The sequence below is a fragment of the Myotis davidii genome, unplaced genomic scaffold (assembly GCF_000327345.1).
Source record: "Myotis davidii unplaced genomic scaffold, ASM32734v1 scaffold147, whole genome shotgun sequence".
In the NCBI taxonomy this organism is placed as follows: Eukaryota; Metazoa; Chordata; class Mammalia; order Chiroptera; family Vespertilionidae; genus Myotis; species Myotis davidii.
This window is the reverse complement of record NW_006383010.1, coordinates 3836787-3855100: the sequence shown is the minus strand read 5'-3', so window position 1 is coordinate 3855100 and position 18314 is coordinate 3836787. Positions and strand designations below refer to the sequence as shown.

Genomic DNA, 18314 nt, shown 5'->3' with positions numbered 1-18314 from the left:
TTCTTTCTTTCTTCCTTTCTTTCTTCTTTTTTTCTTTCTTTCTTTCCCCCCTCAATCCCTTCACTGTCTGCCTTCTCTCTATCTATGAATCTATCTCTATTTTGCTTGGTAGTTCAGTTAGTTCATTCAATTCCACATATGAGTGAAAGCATATGGTACTTGTCTTTGACTGGCTAATTTCACTTAGCATAATGCTCTCCAGTAAGTGAGTGGATAAACTAATTTTCTCTTCTCAATTTGCAACTCATTACCACTGGTGAAACCACAATCCATTCTCCACCTTACTAGAAATCTGGGGGCGACTGAGTTTTCTTTTTTTTCCCCTTCACTTAATATTCAAAGAATCTTCAAGTTCTGCTGATTTTATTCCCTAAATATTTCTTGAATATATTTCCTCCTATTCATAGCCATGCCTTTAATCTGAATTCAAATCTTCATTGTTTTATGTTTAACCATTATAACAATCTCACCACTTTCCTCATCTCCTTATTTTTATTTCAGTAATATTTATCTTACCAGAACTCCCAGTACAGTAAAAATAAATTATCAAAGTCTTAAAACAGAATAAACCACTCTTAATTTAAAACTCTCTCCCTAGCTGGTTTGGCTCAGTAGATAGAGCATTGGTATACAGACTGAAGGGTTCCAGGTTTGATTCCAGTCAAGGGCACATGCCCGGGTTGCAGGCTCGATCCCCAGTAGGAGGCGTGCAGGAGGCAGCCAATCAATGATTCTCTCTCTTCATTGATGTTTCTATCTCTCTCTCCCTCTCCCTTTCTCTCCCAAGTCAATAAAAAAAAATATCTTAAAAAGAGAGAGAAATAAAAACATAAACAACAAAAGCTCTCTTTTCCACACTTGTCCATAAAATTAAGTCCAAGCTTGTTAAGATGATGTAAAAGTCTCCCAAGATCTGGTTCGTATATCACTTTCAAACTTCATCTTATGGAGTTTGCTTCAGTGGGGCTTCAGTGCTCACTGAGTCTGCCCCTTGAGTGCGTCACTTATGGATGTGAAGAGTTGTAATCTGGTATGGTCTGACACTGATCACTGGGAACACTGGCTCTTGGAGCTCTAGGGAGGTGTAAAGTCAGACACTGCCTGGAGCCACCCAGCAGGAGCTACAAAGAGATCTGCAGATTCCTCCTCTTTGTATCGGGTTTGGAAGTGCCCAGACTAGGCCCAGCTGTGAAGCAAGCCAGGCTGGTGTTGGTGCAGATCTTGGGCATTTTATTGATAGGTTTGGGGCTCCCTGGCCCAGCTGCAGCTTGTTTGACAGGATTTTACCCTGAGCAAGGACAGACCGTTCATATGCAAAAGCCACTGTACACAGCTTGGGTGAGGTTGTAAATTGGATGGGGCGGGGTCTCAGGGAATCACCAGGGTGGAGCAAACAGCAATGGCTGCCAGTCAGCCCTGCATTGGCGAGGTCCCAGCATGAGAATAATGCCTGCTGCTAGCATTTCTGTCTGGAAGAAAGCCACCCCCAAGTTCCTGCCCCCATGCCAGACAGAGCCTCACCCTGGTGCTGGAGTTCAGAATAAGCGGGAGCTTGTAGGTTCAGTTCGTGGTGCCAGCCTCTTAAGAGGAGCAGGTGGGTCTCCAGCAGCCTGTGGATCACCGAACCCCAATCCGCACTGGTTTTTACAGCCTGTAGTTCTTACTGCTGTAGGGACTTCTTTTCCCAACTCTGGGACCCTAGGCTGGAGGTATGGTGTGGAGCTGGGATGTGTTGCTCCTCCCAGGTGGCCTCTGCTAAAACCATCTCCCTCCTGACTAAAAAAGCAGCCATGTGGGTGCTGGGCCAGCCCATTCTGTGCCTCCACACCTCCTACCAGTCTCAGTGTGCTTTCTTCTTTACCTCTCTAGTTGTAGGATTTCCATTCAGCCAGCTTTCTGGTGGTTCTGGCTGATGGCCGTTCTGTATTTTAGCTGTAATTTTGATGTAGTTGTGGGAGGCAGGAGTACAGGTATTTGCCTATGCCACCTTCTTGGTTCTCTCCATTACTTTTTTAGAAACATTTTTTCAATAAATTTGAAAATTTTTAATTAAACTGATATTTTGAATCCATAATTATAATTCTTCTCCAAGGAAAATTTTAACCAGATGGCTTCAGTGGTGAATTCTTTCAAACATTTAAGGAAATATTAACAATCTGCACCAAACCTTCCAAATATAGAAAATACGGAACATTTACTCATTTTAAATTTAATATCAAAACCTAACAGGAGCTGAAAAAGAAAAAAATATGAAGACTAACTTCTCTTGTGAATATGAAGGCATAAACTTGAGCAGATCAAGTCTGATAATATATGTGCAAGATAAAATGTAAACAAATTTGTTTTATTTTAGGAATGCAATTTATTTATTATTTTTTAAAATATATTTTTATTGATTTCAGAGAGGAAGGTAGAGGGAGAGAGAGAAACATCAGTGATGAGGATCACTGATTGGTTGCCTCCTGCATGCCCCACACTGAGGACTGAGCCTGTAACCTGGGCATGTGCCCTGACTGGGAATTGAACCATGACCTCCCTATTCATATGTTGATGCTCAACCACTGAGCCATGCTGGCCAGGCTTCAGGAATTAACCAGACTAAATCAATGTAAATCAATGTAATTAACCAGAATAATAAAATCACAGGAATAAATAAATGCATCATAGTAGATACATTTGATATAATTCATCACTAGAGTAGAAAGAAGCTTCCTTAATCTGTTAAGATATATTTTTAAAAAAACATTAACAAATAGTATAGCCACTGGAGAAAAGTGGAAAGGTTTTCTCCTACGAATTAGAACAAGACAAAGGTGTATGCTATCACCACTATTACAAATTGTACTGGCTATTGCAGCAGTGCAGTAAGATGAGAAGAAGAAATAATAGGTACAAGAATAGAAAAGTAAGAATAAAACTCATTACTCACAGATGAAATTATCTACTTGAAAAATTCAAAAGAATGTGCCGATGAGCTATTATAATTAATGAGTGATTTTAACAAGTTTTCTGTAAAAAGCAATTCTCTATCTATCTGGTTCTTCATATTAAATTTTTGAAAAGATCATGGCCACTTACACTGTAGACATCTTTTATTGTTCTGATTGTTTCTTCAGAATGCTATTTAAAATGTTCTGCATATCCTATGTTTGATTAAGAAAGCTAAATCTTTGGCTTAGCTGGATTCCAGTTGTTTTGTCAAGAATATTTCAGAGGTTATACTACATACAACACAGTTAATTTCATTAGGAAGCAAATAGTATGTCCTATTATGAATAAACTAGAGGCCTAGTACACGAAATTCATGCACATGGGTGTGTGCGTGGGAGGGGGTGTCCCTCAGTCCGACCTGCACCCTTTTGCAATCAGGGACCCCTTGGGGGATGTCTGACTGCCAGTTTAGGCCTGATATTGTAGGGATCCCTATAGGATCAGGCCTCAACCGGCAGTTGGACATCCCTTTTGCAATCCGAGACCACTGGCTCCTAACCGCTCTCCTGCCTGCCTGTCTACCTGATCACCCCTAACCACTCTGCCTGCCTGCCTCATTGCCTCTAGCGGCCTCTGCCTCAGCCCCCGCCGCTGCAGCTTCATCCAGAAGGACGTCCATAATGACGTCCGGAAGGTCGTTTGGCTGTCCGGTCTAATTAGCATATTATGCTTTTATTATTATAGATGGTTCTGAGTTTCATCAACGAGTTAGCCTGGTGACAAGCACATTTCTTTATTTCAAAATTGCATTTTTCCCCTTTGGAACTCTGTGTGGTGATACTTGGCTGTAATGACAATATTCAGTTCCCCACTCATCTTTCATCTAAAAGTTGGTAATATCCTCTGAAGGTCTTTCCTTGAATCAATTATTTCAGTGTGGTACACTGATTTTGTGTGAATCATTTTTACTATTTTGATGTATAAATAAGTAAGTAGTGAATACTCCACTGAGACCAACAAGCCTCAGAAAAGGCACAGTTCAGAGGAAACAGCACCTAAATGGCAACCTTTTTCTCTTTTGGTTACTTGCAACTTCAGTTAAGGTTTAAATAAATCTCAAGGATGACTGCACTGTCTTGTCAGTGGATGCAGCTATATTACGCTTGAATTTAAAGCAACATCTAATCGACATTTTTAAGATGCTAAATAACTCCAGCAACAACCTGGAATGTAAGTGGATTACTCATTGTCCTGTCAAGTGGAATTCTTTGTAGAGCATGTTTAATGTTTATCGAAGCTGAGTATAAAGAATAAAGTAGAAAATAGTGTGGGAAAGCTAGTCATAAAGTCAAGTGATTTTTTTCCCTCTAATTCTACAAGATTAGATTTAATATAAGTTTCAATTGGACTATTGGGAAATAAGAAATGTTGAAAAAGCTTTGAAAACTAGCTTGTTTGGGAGAAATAGGTGGCACTTAATAGGTAAAAATACTTTTTTTGGAGCAGAAGTAGCATTTCTATCAGGCACTTTTACTTAAACTTTATCTCTGCTTTGCAGGTGTACCTGGAAAGAAGGAAGAGAAAACAGCCAAGGCAGTGGAGCAAGGTAAAAAAAAATGAAGGAGGTTGACACTATCTTCCTTAGAAAGACAACAACATGAGGAGAGCCCTGGATGCAGACAGGCGGAAGACAATGAGCTTTAAGTCTATTGCTGTCACTGTCCTCCATGTTTTCTGTGCCAGGGAGAATGGGAGGCAGCGATCTGGGTTTTGCTCTTTTGTATAATTAAACTTGGAATATAAGTTCAGAACAGGAAAACTCTGCAGACTGCTTAATTACATCAGAAAAGACACTGAAGATTGTTGGGAATAAGGAAATGATCCTCCGGGGCAACTGGTAGACATTTTTCAGTTTGATTTGTCGTTTTAACTACACCTGACCAAAACCAGTTCAAAGAATAAAGATGAAACAATCCATTTATGCCAAAACAATTTCTACTGCTTAAAGAACATGTAACAGTTAAAACAAAGATAAAAGCAGCAACAGAAGTAAGTTATTTGAGTTTCTATTATGACTTCAGCTATTGATTCTCCCAAGAGGTTTGAATTTTTAATTTTTTTATCTGTCATAATGCCATAAATAATGCATTTTAATTTTTGTTTATACAGCTAAATAATACATATGTCACTCCGGAATATGCTTGAGAAAAATTCTATAGCAGAGTAGAGTTAAAACACTTAAAATAATGTTAGGTCTTCTGTTAGATATCAGAGTTCTACTAATTTTAATAGTTGCCACTGACCCTTTCACATTTTATTTGTTATAATATCATATTATTTATTGATTACTATAATTAATAAATAAAATCATAGCTAGCAATAATTTTGTCAAGAGTAAGGTCAAAATAATTTCTCCTCTTAAACTTGAGATGCAGTTAAATTTCTAATATCAGAAATTTAGTATTTTATATACAAATATATTCTAATATCCTTCAATTTCTCACATTTTAGACAAACTAAGGTTAAGGATTCAGTTAAGACAATTATTCAAGGATTTATTTCTTTGGTCTTTTCTAAATAAAAATCACATTGAAAATGTTTTCAAATTAATTTTGGCCTTTGGGAACTACCAGGAATGTCAGAGAATGTTTCTGCAAACTTCTTTGTGAAGTGAGTATTTTAGTCTCTGAAATATACAGTGGAGGAGTAGGAGGACTGACTCCTAATTTCAGCTTGTTCACTTACACAAGGTTCTGAGCGTAAACTTCCTCTTTAAAAATGATGTTCATTATATCTGACCTGCTTACCTGGCAAGATGTAGAGCCCAAATAAGAGGATTTGAAAAATTATAAATTCCTAGATAAACATGCAGTATTTGCTTAAGTATTTTTTTTAATAATATCAGCTTTAATATAGGTGAGATCAACTATCGAATTGCTTTCATTAAGCTGCATACATTTCACCTATATAGTGTAAAGGCTTTGATTACTTACCTTTTATGGCTTTTATGGGTTTCTCTGATAGTCAAAGCATATTAAGAGAAGGTTGACTAAAATATAAAATGGCTACACTAATAATAGTACCTGGAAGGCAACTGATTTAAATAAACAGGCTGTTTATTTCTTCTAACCTTCAAGTTAGTGTCATTTTTATTAATCCTATCATGTATTCTCAAGTTGATAGGAGATTGAAAATGGCTTTTAGAGATGTGAACTTACTTCCTCATATGATTTTGTAATTTATATTTTTAAATAACAATACCTTTTATCTTATGAAGACCTTAAGTTCTTGACTTATGTAAAAAGTCTAAGAGGTTATTTCAATGGCTTTTTATATTGATTTAGTAAATCATTTCAGTTTTAAATACTGTCAAGCAATGGCTTCATGTTTTTCAACTATAAAAGTCATAAGTAGAGTATTTTAATAACTTGCATACTTTTTGATGGAATATCTATGACTAGTAATAAGTATAAAAATATATATTTGCGACTTTAATAAAGCAGAGAGTTTATATGAGAATAAATCAATGACGTTCTATAGATTTCATTGTAGTATTCTGATATTTATTCATAAGATGGCGTTTTCAGACTGCCGTGTAGTTTTCTTCCTCGTGTAGTTTTCAGCTATCTTCCTAAGTATGCGTAATCTCAAACTAGTTCACAATGCAGTGAAGTGCTATTAAATTCATTATAAAGAGTTACTTTACTTCATTTAAGTTTGAACTTATGGACTTGTGCAAGGGAAAAACTATATGGTGTTCATAATTCTTTATGGATGCCAACTATACTTTGGGATCTATGTAAAATTGTGTACATTGAACTTCTGGACTTAGTCTGCATTATAATTGGAAAAACTTGTGAAACATTGATTGAACTAAACTTTATAGGAAAGTCAGGCAGTGAAAGATGAAACAAATTTTATGTTAATGTAACTTAGCAAACTAGACATTATATCATATAAGAAGTAGAAATTTGATTAGTATAACTTCTGCAAAAGTTCAAAAAACGAGCTCTATTTTATCTTCAACTCACAATGAATCATTTTTTAGTTACTTTTCACATAAAGATCATAAATTGACTAGAATAGAGTATTGAGTATTAAGAAACTCTAACTTCCTTCACCTTCAAGGTGCACACCCAAATAGTCACACACATACACCTTGTTTCTTCTTGTTTCTCCTTCTTTGGAAAGCAGTTACCAAAAGCATCAGGAGAAACAAATGTTTTCCACAATAAATGTCACTATCCTTTTAGTAAGAACTAAGGACTGCCAAAGATAAAACATTTCAACACATGTTACTGTATGAGGATTCACCTTTATATATTTGTATCTCTGCAAAGAGCACATCACATTTATTAATCTCAGTTTATTCATTTGTTAATATTTAATTTCTTACATTTAATGTATATTTGATATTCCTTTTCAAAACTGACCTGCCCTCCTAAATCCCATTTTCCTTTCTTTTTTTCAATCTCACTTTTTCTGAGGAAAAAAATTCTTTAATAATATTTGCTAGTTACTAGCCAGAGGAGCAAAATAATCACTCTCAAGAAGTGGCTTGCTACTTACTGGGGCAGGAAAGGAGACCCATCAGGATAATTAACTTTAAAAGATTGGAATCCCAGAGTTTCTTCACTTTTAATGTTTTCCTTCCAAGTGAGTATGTTCAACAGTGAAAAGGTGGAGTAAATAGTAATGAATTAAACCATTCTCAAGTCATCTTTCCTTCTCTTTTATTCATGCCTGTGTATGACATCACTTTAGGTCTTCTATGAGAGTCTGTTCTAAGAGCTTATAACAGCGCTGGCATAGAAGAAGTGTTTAATAAATAGTTGCAGGGTGAATGAAAACAAAGCGGAATTGTTGAAGGAAGAAATATTAGGTGATCCAGACTTTAGTGAACTGTGCCCCTATAAATACTGTGCACTTAGAGTGTTTTAATAAATCTAAACATGATTTCCAATATTTTAGAAAGCAGAAGACAAATGATGAAATCCTTTAACTACTCCCATTTGAAAGTGGAAATAGTAGAGAAAATTAATATATATGCATTGTTAATTACATTATTAATGTTATTTTTGCAGATAATACTCTTACATAAATAAAACTGCATATGCAGTCATCATCTGATTAGATATAGAAAAAATATTAAATTTTAGTAATTGCAACTATTATATTGTAAACTAATTTTTGAAACTGAAAGTGGAAGAGAAAATAAAACAATTGCCCAATGAGGGCAATATATGAGTCTAAATATAGAAACATTAAGCCCTATCCTTGCTTTTGTTATTTCTACAATTATGAAGCTGAGCCTAGATTATCTCTTACTCCTTCTAAAGCTCAAAATTATCTAGTCAACCAAGGTTTTAAGTAGTATGTTCCTTATAGCAGAATATAGAATCTTTTGCTTCTTTAAGGAAAGACTGATGTAGAAAGACTTCCATTTCTAAGATGTTAGGGAAAAACACAGTTTCTAAACTTGAATTCTTATCGATACTTCATTATCCCAAAACTAAACTGAAAGTTTCATTACAGAAATATTAAGTATAGTTTCCATACTCCTAATTAAAAATCACTTCAAATTCAATTAAGTGGAAGCATGACAAAAATGTTTATGGAAAAACATTAATAGAATTGAGTGCCTATTAATACCCCCTAAAAATAAATTTAAACAAGTTAGTAATCATTTTGTAAGGGGTAAAATTGGAGAATGTGGATCATAAATGTATCAAATGCAGTGATTTCCTGTAATAAAAACATCAATTTTGCTTTAAATTAAAAAATGTTTCTAAATTCATAAATTTGCTAATTTGTGCCCATCTGAAGAGTTTCTGTCTTTCTTCGCCTCTGATGCTATTTTGTAAGCAACAGTACCTTATATAATTGTATTAGTGTTTTAAATTGTCACAGCAGCAGGTGAAACTCAAATGCTATTCTATGATTTGTAAATTTGTTCTCATCCACCTTTCTAGATTCTTCTATTCTTTGTATCTGTACTGGTCTATGTAGAATCTGTGGTGTGTACCTATTGCAATTTTAGCTCATACTTTCAAGTGAGTGTTAATATCTAAGAGTAACGATTTCCCTGAGATAAAGTTATTTATTTAAATGCCGAATGTTCTTATTTCATCATGTGTCAACATCATTTTTTTTAAATTATAATTAATATCTATGGAGTAAAACTGAACATTTAGTTAATACAAGTTGTATTAAATTATTTGCTTAATATGTGATTATAAAATAACCTATTTGCACATGTGGACTAAGTCATGCTGTTGACTCTCAATAAATGTTAAATGATGACCATTTACTATTGATTCCTGTGAATTCCAAATTTCTTAACAATAGTTTACACTTTAGTTGTTTAATATTTATTGAGCGCTCACAACAGACTAGGCACTGGGGAACGGGTGTGAAGAGCATGGAGTGAGCTTCAGAGAGAAGATGGTCTACATAAGGAGCCCATGCAGCACCTGTACACATGAGTGTACTCTGCTTATTTATATCCTTATCTTTTTCTTTATTGATTAAGGTATTGCATATGTGTCCTTATCGCCCCATTCCCCTCCCCCCAGCCCCCACTCATGCCCTCACCACCCTGGTGTCTGTGTCCATTGGTTAGGCTTATATGCATGCCTACAAGTCCTTCGGTTGATCTCTATCTTCAAGAGAACCTTTGTAGTACTCCACTGTCTCACCTGCTCACTTAACACATTTCACTTCTTCTTCCTCTTATTTTATGTAATACTTTTAGAATGTTCTCACAGTTTCTTTATCTCATGCATGGGAAATGTCTTCCTAGTCCCTTATTCCTCACCATGTTTCTCCCCTTCCCCTCACCCCAAAAGAGACAAGTCTAAATCCTATCTGTCACAGCAGAGCAACATAGTAAAAAGAAGTTTGTGCTGTTAGATTGATGTGCAGTGTGCTGCCTCCTGCTATGCAACATTTGGTTCATGTGATTCAAACATTTGTAGGTAGGAATGTCATTCTATGCTAAAGAGAATTTCAGCCCGGTAAAGAAGCAATGTATGCCAATTGATAAGATTTGGAAGCAATGCAATGAGATCTATAATCATATTGTACCATTAATCAAAAGTTTAAAAAGTTCATTGTTATTAATGATCCATTTTCTCTAATAAGCTAATACGTAACTTGATCACTCTTATTTGATGCAAAATATGCTCTAGGCAAATACAGGTCACACCGAGGGATCATTGTAATGCCCAAATCCTTGTTTCCATAAAAATACTGTCTTTCAATTATCATGGAAATGAATAACTACTCTGTCCAATGTGACCTATTTTTCCTTCCTTTTCTTAGAGACTCTGGGAATTTTATAGGAAAAAAAAAAAACAACACACTAAATCTCTAAGATTACCCCACGAACCTCACCTGGCACTTCAGACTGGGATCACTTTTCTTACCACTAAATTCACCTTTCTAACTCTCAGGTCAGAGGCACTGATTGGCACATGGGCTAACTGAAGCGTCCTTATGTTTCTGGAACAGACAGCATGCCTAGGAGCAATGTGTCGCTCCTGCTCTGCCTGCCTCCTACCACTTCTGTGACTCATCAAAGTGGTTTCTTAGTGGAAAGTGTACCCATCTTTAAGGTTCTTAAAAGCAACAAACTTTCTTTACATCAAATGGGCTTTGTTGCTTCACCTGTCTTGTAATTCTTAAACTGTCTTGACTTAACTTCTAAGATCCTTCACATAAAGCTAATAGAATGCAACTATAAACCACTTCTTAAAGCTCAGTCAAATCTAATTGTCAATATGAAGAAAGTTATCATGTGATCTTCACACTTCTTTGGCACTACCTTAAATAATTTAATAATTTTTAAACAATGAAAAGTATTTATTCTTGATTATTATCTACATCTTAATATTAGGTGATAGCTCTTTAACACATACTTAAATCTGTAATAGGCCATTTTCATTCTCTACATAATGAAAATACACTTACAAATCCCACTTTACATCCTATAAAATTTTGATCACTATCACCAGAATTTGAAATGTAAATATAATTTTCAATTATATGATATAGATATTTGAAGATTAAAATGTTCTTTAGAGAAGAAATCAACTTTACAGTACATTATATAAAAGATTGTGGAAATGCATTTTAGTGTTTCCCATCTAACTCACCAAGAAAACGCCGCCTCACAAACTCAAGATTAAGGTGTTAATTATGCCTCTTTTTGCTATATTATTTACTTTCATCCCTGTTATTATCCTGAAGCTACATTTGGGTTTATTCTCTTTTACCATGAAAAAATGTTTAATAGAAAGTGCATTGTAAGCTGCTAGGTTACTAAGCTGAGTAGCCAGAATAAAGATTGTTTTTCATGAAAATTTTTTTATTGATGTTCCCTCTCACTTGATTTTCTTTAAATTGATTTTTCTTTAAATTGATATTCTACTAAAGGCCTGTTTAGGAAAAAAAAAAGATTTGGCATACACTATATTGAATAAAATTAATTAAAATCAATTTTGATGTCATATTATGGAGAAAATTACTGGAGTTTAAGTTCCATTCTCCAGAAATCAAATTATTGAAATCACCAGCCCTACATTAAAAAAAAAAAAAACTTTCTTATTGGTGTAAAAAAAAATTGTTGCTTTCTTATTGTTGTAAAAAAAGAATTACAAATTGTAGGTGAAATAATTTCAGGAATAAACATGAAAATTTTATCAACATTATATATAAAATTGGATTGTACCTTATTGACTATTACTTCCCCAATTTTTTTCATAGAATGATGTATTATATGCAAACTGAAAAGCAATTCTTAAAAAAAAATGAAAATTCAATTCATATCTTCCCTTAGAATTATGAAATGGCAAAGTGTAAATTTAAAAAACTAAGTCTGGATTTAATTTCAGTTTATTTATTTGTGAGAAAAAGAGATAGCGGGTCAGACAACCTATACAAAGCATCTATATTCTTATCAAGAGTCTTGGCAATGAAAATTCCGGTGAACACTTTTTAACTTGCAGTTAGCATTTGAACTGTTGGTCCTTGAAAAAAAAAAATAACTGATGAAAGCCAATGAAGATTAGAAATACTAACCTGCTTGAACCATAGAACATAGAGTTTTTTCAAAATAAAACTTAGGTGTGGTCTAGCCCTTCCAGAATCTTATTCTGTGAAGTTAGGCTAGTTTCTTGCCTGGTAAAGCCTCTTTTATAAACCAAAATTATTTGACTAAGCAATCTCTAAAGGACTTTCGAATCTTAATATTGTCTGATTCTCATTTGTAATAAATGTCTCCCATGCCTGCAACATTTCTACTTTGCCCCAAATGCTGAAGAATATACTTATTTTTCTGATTCCAAGTCCAATCTGTACAAAAATATAAGCAGGAAAGTAAGATTCAGATCATAAAATAAAAATATTTTTTAAATATTATTTAAATCTACTTAATTATACTATTTAAAGCATTTTCTTAAATTTCAAAAAGCACATCTCTGGAATAAAGCATACTATTGGATGTCCATTTAAGTGACATGAAAATTCTCTAAATAGTAATTTAATTATAAGAATCAGTAATAATGACACCCAGTATATAGAACTTATACTCATGACACCCACACAGAAAGAAACTATAAAAAATAAAACAAGGTATTGTTTTTGGAAACAGGAGAATGTGATAACACCACGGTGGGTGACTGGTGGTTTCAATTTTGGACTATTTCCAAACAAAGGACAATGGCTTCCTATGTATTGTCAGTCAATTCAGTATGTATCACATTCCCTTATGAGCAAACTTTTCTTAATTAACACAATGACAGAAAAAAAAAATTACCTTTAGAGTCTAAAGACTATTGTCACTGGAAGGATATAAATTTAAAAACTTAGGCCCTAGCCTGTGGCTCAGTTGGTTAGAGTGTCCTCCCTTACACCAAAAGGTTAGTTCTATTTCCCATTGGGGTACATAGAAAAGGCAACCCATCGATGTTTCTCTCTTACATTGATGTTTTACTCTCTCTCTTCCTCTCTCTCTAAAATCAATTTTTTAAAAATTAGGAGGGTACTTCAGGTTCCCTCACCACTGATCTCACTGTGACATGACAGCTGTGGCTCACTGCTTCTCTCCCATTTTGTATACTCAGCAATCCAGCCACATGAACTTCACACTCCGTGGTTTGCTTCTATAGTTTCTTATATTGGAGATGTCTTTTCAATTCTTCTTGGATGGAAAATTTTATATCCATATTCAGAATACAGCACAAGTGCTAGTGCTTCTGTAAGGTCTTTTCTCATTCCAACAAGCAGAGTTTGTCAATCCTTCTGCTATGGCCCCAGAGCCCTGTGTACCTGTCTCGATCCTTGTTCTTAATCTGTCGATACAGATGCATTCCACCAAAGACTGAACTTCATGCAACCATCTTGTTCTTCCAGCTCCAAGCACAAAGGAGACACTGAATATTTATTGAATAGATCGAGTTTGTCTTTCTAAACGATAGGAAGAACAGTATTTAGGTTTTTTTGTTTTGTTTTAGAGTAGTTTACAGTACCTTTTATAAATATAGCTCATATCTATATTATAGATAGATAGATAGATAGATAGATAGATAGATAGATAGACAGATATACTGTAAACAAGAGGTAACAGCAGCTTCTAGAAACTGGTTTTCTTCAAGGTTTCCTGTGTGGTAGGCACCTAGAATACTGTATAAAACAGTCTTGTGTGGTGTCCTCGTCTCCCAGCTGCTAGTTGGGTTCTGTTTTGTGTGACCAGGAATGGTGGTGGCAAGACAGCCCAGTGGCTGGGAGGGGTTTCGGCTCCTGGGTGTCTCTCTACTTTCCCTCCCCTGGTTGTGCTCCTATCTGATCGGGCTAGAGACAACAAAAAGATACATAATTGTTGTTTTTTAAATCCAATACCAATATGTAGATTTCTATAGGGTTTCCCTTTTTCCTTCTCTCTTATCTTTCTTCTCCAAGGTATTGTTACTATGTTTTGTGAATTGATTTTTGCTGCAATAAACCCTCTTGTTTCAGTCACAGCAAGAAACAAAACCCCAAACAAAGAGAAAACCCCCCTGAAAAAAGTAGAAAACAAGAGTTTGGGGAGAGGGAACTTGTTGTTTTTAAACAGGACTAAAGATTAACATTGAAAAATGAGGAGATGATGTCCACCCTTTCACAAGGCAAACCCTCCGGTATTGCCACCTCTGGTTTCTGTTTTAAATTCCTGTTTCTTTTCTGGGTGCCGATACTTCTCTCATCCTCATGTTCTTCGTGTTTTGTTGTATTTTGTCTTTGTTTGTTTAACTTTGTGTCACCACCTCAGTTTGCCCTCATGTCCCTAACACACAAGCAAAGTATTCCTTCAGCAGAGCCAAGAGGTGGTGGGTGACCTGCCCCCTCCACCACCGGCCCAGCGTCTCTGCCTCACCAAGTGGCTCATGTTGGAGACGTTGGTACAGTGGGCAGAGGAGTCGAACACCCTTTCTGTTTCAATGCAACGTAAGAGGTCTTCTTTCTCATTCATGAAGACGGGGGAACGCTGGTCTTTGCCCTCCTTCGTGGAGCTGGACCTCATGGCAATGGTCCTCACTTTGCTGAACGTGGCTGTTCTGCCATGCTACCAACACTCCCAAGGCTCCCGCTTACCATTCACAGGGGATGCAACGGCCTGTTCATACCGGGAGGCTCGCCCGGAAGTAGCGGGCCCTGTGTGCAGCTGATGCTTCCTTGGCATCAATAGCTACGTCTAGTTTGTTCAAAGGGCATTAGCTTTCGTTTTACTCCAGTCAAAATCTTTCTGAGAGTCTCAGATTTCAAATACTTTTACATGTACTTTTCCATCAGAAAGTTGAACGTACTGTGAGAGAGATTGCTAAAAATGTTCATAGAAACCTAAAATATTTGCAACTCAAACAATGTATAAAAATTATACATCATGACCAAGTGGGGTTAATTAAAATTATGCAAGGTTGGTTCAACATTTGGAAAAAAGAAACTTAATGTAATCTATCACATCAATAAGCTATAGAAGAAACACAGAAAAACTATGGAAGTTATGTCAGTACATACAGAATATCATTTGACAAAATCAAACATCCATTCATGATAAAATCTTTTGGCAAACTAGGAATAGAGAGGAACTTTCTCAACTTGACAAAGAACATCTACAATAAAACCTACAACTAACATCATACTTAATGGAGAGAAACTAGAAGCTTCTCTACTAAGATAAAGAATAAGGCAAAAGTATCCCCTCTAATCCCATTTACTCATCATTGTACTGGAAGTACAAGTTAACACAAGAAAATAAAAGTTATATCAACTGTGAAGGAAGAAATAAAACTTTGTCTTTGTTCACAAATGATGTGATTGTCTATGTAGAAAATCTTAAGGAATCAAGAAAAGCCTAGAAATAATCTGTGTTTATAGCAAGGTTGTAAGATACAAGGTTAATATGCAAAAGCAATTGCTTTGCTGTATGCCAGCAATGAAATATTGGAATGAACAAAATTAAAATTATAATACAATTTACATTAACACCAAAAGAAGGAATTATTTATATATAAACCTAACAAAATATGTATACAATCTACATGAGGAAAACTATAAAACTCTGGTGAAAGAAATAAAAGAATTGAATAATTGAGAAATATTCCGTGTTCATGGGCAGGTAGACTCAAAATTGTTAAGATGTCATTTCTTCCCAAATTGATTTGTAGATTCAATGCAGTCACAATAAAAATCCTAGTGAATATTGGAAAACTGATATTGTGAATATCGACAAACATACCAACAAACTGACTTTAAGTTTTTATGAAAAAATGAAAGACTCAAAATAGCCAAGACAATATTAAAGGAGAAAAATAAAGTCGGAAAACAGACACTGCTGGACTTCAAGACTAAAAAACTATGGCGATCAACACAGTCAGCACAGTGTTATATTGGTAAAAGAACAGACAAGTAAATAGATTGATGGGACAGAATAAATAGCCCAGAAAGAGGCTCACAAAATATAGTCAATATATCTTTGGCAGAAGAGCAAAAGCAATTGGATGGAGAAAGAATAGTCGTATCAACAAGTGGTACTAAATCAAGTGGACACCAACAAGCAAAAATAATAATTTTTAAAAAAGAATCTAGACTCAGACCCTGCATTCTTCTCAAAAAATTAACTCAAAGTGGATCATAGACATAATTTAAACTTAAAGCTATAAAAGTTCTAGAAGATGACATAACAGGAAATCTAGGTGGCCTTGGGTTTGGCAATGACTTTTTAGATACAACACCAAAGGCACAGTCTCACATGATTGCCGTCAAAGGTTGGCTTGAGCTTTAGTCGTCTAAGGCAACCAACTTCTGGATGGCCAGGTTGGCTCACCTCGATGGCTGGCAGTTGATGCTAGCTCTTAGCTGGGAGTCCAGCTTGGGCTGTTGACTGGTCTGCCTATATATATCCTTTGCCGCCTGGTGGTGTCAGTTAGAGTACTTACAGGGCACCAGCTTCCCCGGAGCTAGTGTTCCTAGAGGAGCAGGTGGGAGCTCCGTGGCCTTTCCTGCCTTTCTGGCCTGGGAAGTCACACAGCATCATTTCCACCGCAGTCTGTTGCCTACAAGTGACTCACACAGCCGAATGGACAGACCGCCCAGCCCAGGCCTCCTTACTCTCTCTTCTGTCCTTCTAAAATGTGTCTTCCTTTCCACTCCATCTCTGTTGGTCTAATTCCTTTCTATCTTTCAAGGACTGCCTCAGTACCACCAGCCAAAGACTTTCTGATCCCATCAGTCAGCTGCCAGAGCCAGTATCTTTGTGGTTGAGTTGAGAGAGACATCAGTTTCAATCCCAGGTCTCTTGTTTAAGAGCTACCCAACCTTGGGAAAGTTATTAATTCCTTTATGTGAAAAGTAAGAGCAATGTCCGGACCTGCCTACCTTATAGGGTTGTTGTAAATGTTGAAAGACAAAACAGTAGAGAACATTTCCTATAACACATAGGCAATAGACAATGTTAGCTATTCTTGTTACCCTACCTTCTTTCCCCAAAGCCCATAGCATTTTATTTGTACCTTGTTTGTGTCTATCATAATTTGACCCTTGTGATAATAATTCATGGGCTTATTTTCTAGGGGCAACCTATCCCAGGATATATCTGTATTTTGAATATCAACTCAGAGCCCCTTTGATTTCTTAGGCCTCAATAAGCAAAACACATCAAGAAACATACCATTTTATCTCTACTATTCCTTGTAACATTTTCTTTTCATGATTCTTCTTGCAGAAATTAGAAAAGAAAAATCTGAGAAGACTTCTTCAGTTCTGAAAGATAAAGGTAATAGAGTCAATGTAACATAACACTAGAAATTTATTAGCAAAAACATTTGAATGGGCCCATAGTACATTAGTCATCATCTTTGCAGATGTGGGGGCCAAAATTCCATAGGTCACCCCTCTATATTTGAAATTTTGTATTTATGTATCTGTCCCGCCAATACTTTCCTATAGTTCACCATGACTTAAAGTGCTCTGATTATAATTTCAAAAACTAAGAAAAAAAGAGAGAGAAAGGATTTTTCTTAAAGAATAAAAAGGTTTAACAAAAAAGTTAGAAGGGAAGTAAAGAATGCGGAAGAAAGGACTTACCTTTATGCGCTCTGGTTCTCTCCTTTCTGTCCACTCATAAAATATATATTTAGTGCACAGTCCTTCCAAGCACTTGCTAACCATTGGAGAAGAAAAGTTTACAAAGCTAGCAATAGGGAGGAAAATTGGGGAATTGTAATTGTAAATTGTGCTATTTTCAAAGTCTCTCTTAGTCATGTTCTGTCTGCTTTAGTCTTGTCAGGCTCCTTATTGCTACAAAAAGGCATGACATTCTCATTTAAATTTTGAGATTTTCTCTTCTAAATGGACTGACTTTCCTCTCTGTCCATCTAAATCTTCGGCCACTTTCTAAGAATAATGTCCATAAAAACCATCAAGTTCTGAATTCATACACTGATGTAAAATCTTACCTGTTTATCTAGTTAGTTCATTGAAATCCCACTTATTTAAGCATCAAGACCTATGTTAGTCATCTCATTTTTTATGTGAACTAATCAGTACCACATTCAATAATTATTTTTTGTAAATCTAATACACAAAAATCAGAATACATATTCCCTAGATACTGGAATTATAAGAAAAACATAGTCTGTGCCCTTTTGATATTTATAATGACGTAATTCATTAAAATCATAAGGATCATAGAGGAGAGATGCAATGTGCTATAAAAGAGTGTAATCAAGATTCTAATGAGGTCTGGGGACTCGGAAAAGGCTCTCCTGAAGGAGTTATATTGAAGTCAAGTGAGGAGGGTGAGGAGTTAGCCAGGCAAAAAAAAAAAAGGGGGAATTCTTTGGGAG

General features: G+C 35.6%; 1 long non-coding RNA gene across 1 annotated transcript in view; it reads left to right on the top strand.

Annotated features, from left to right (window-relative positions):
• Nucleotides 1-4505: 4505 nt before the first annotated feature.
• LOC107181599 overlaps nt 4506-18314 on the top strand; it is a 39097-nt gene continuing 25288 nt past the window's right edge. The window contains exons 1-2 of the long non-coding RNA XR_001512263.1: nt 4506-4537; nt 17192-17242. This is a non-coding gene — a long non-coding RNA (uncharacterized LOC107181599). The remainder of the gene's footprint in view (nt 4538-17191; nt 17243-18314) is intronic.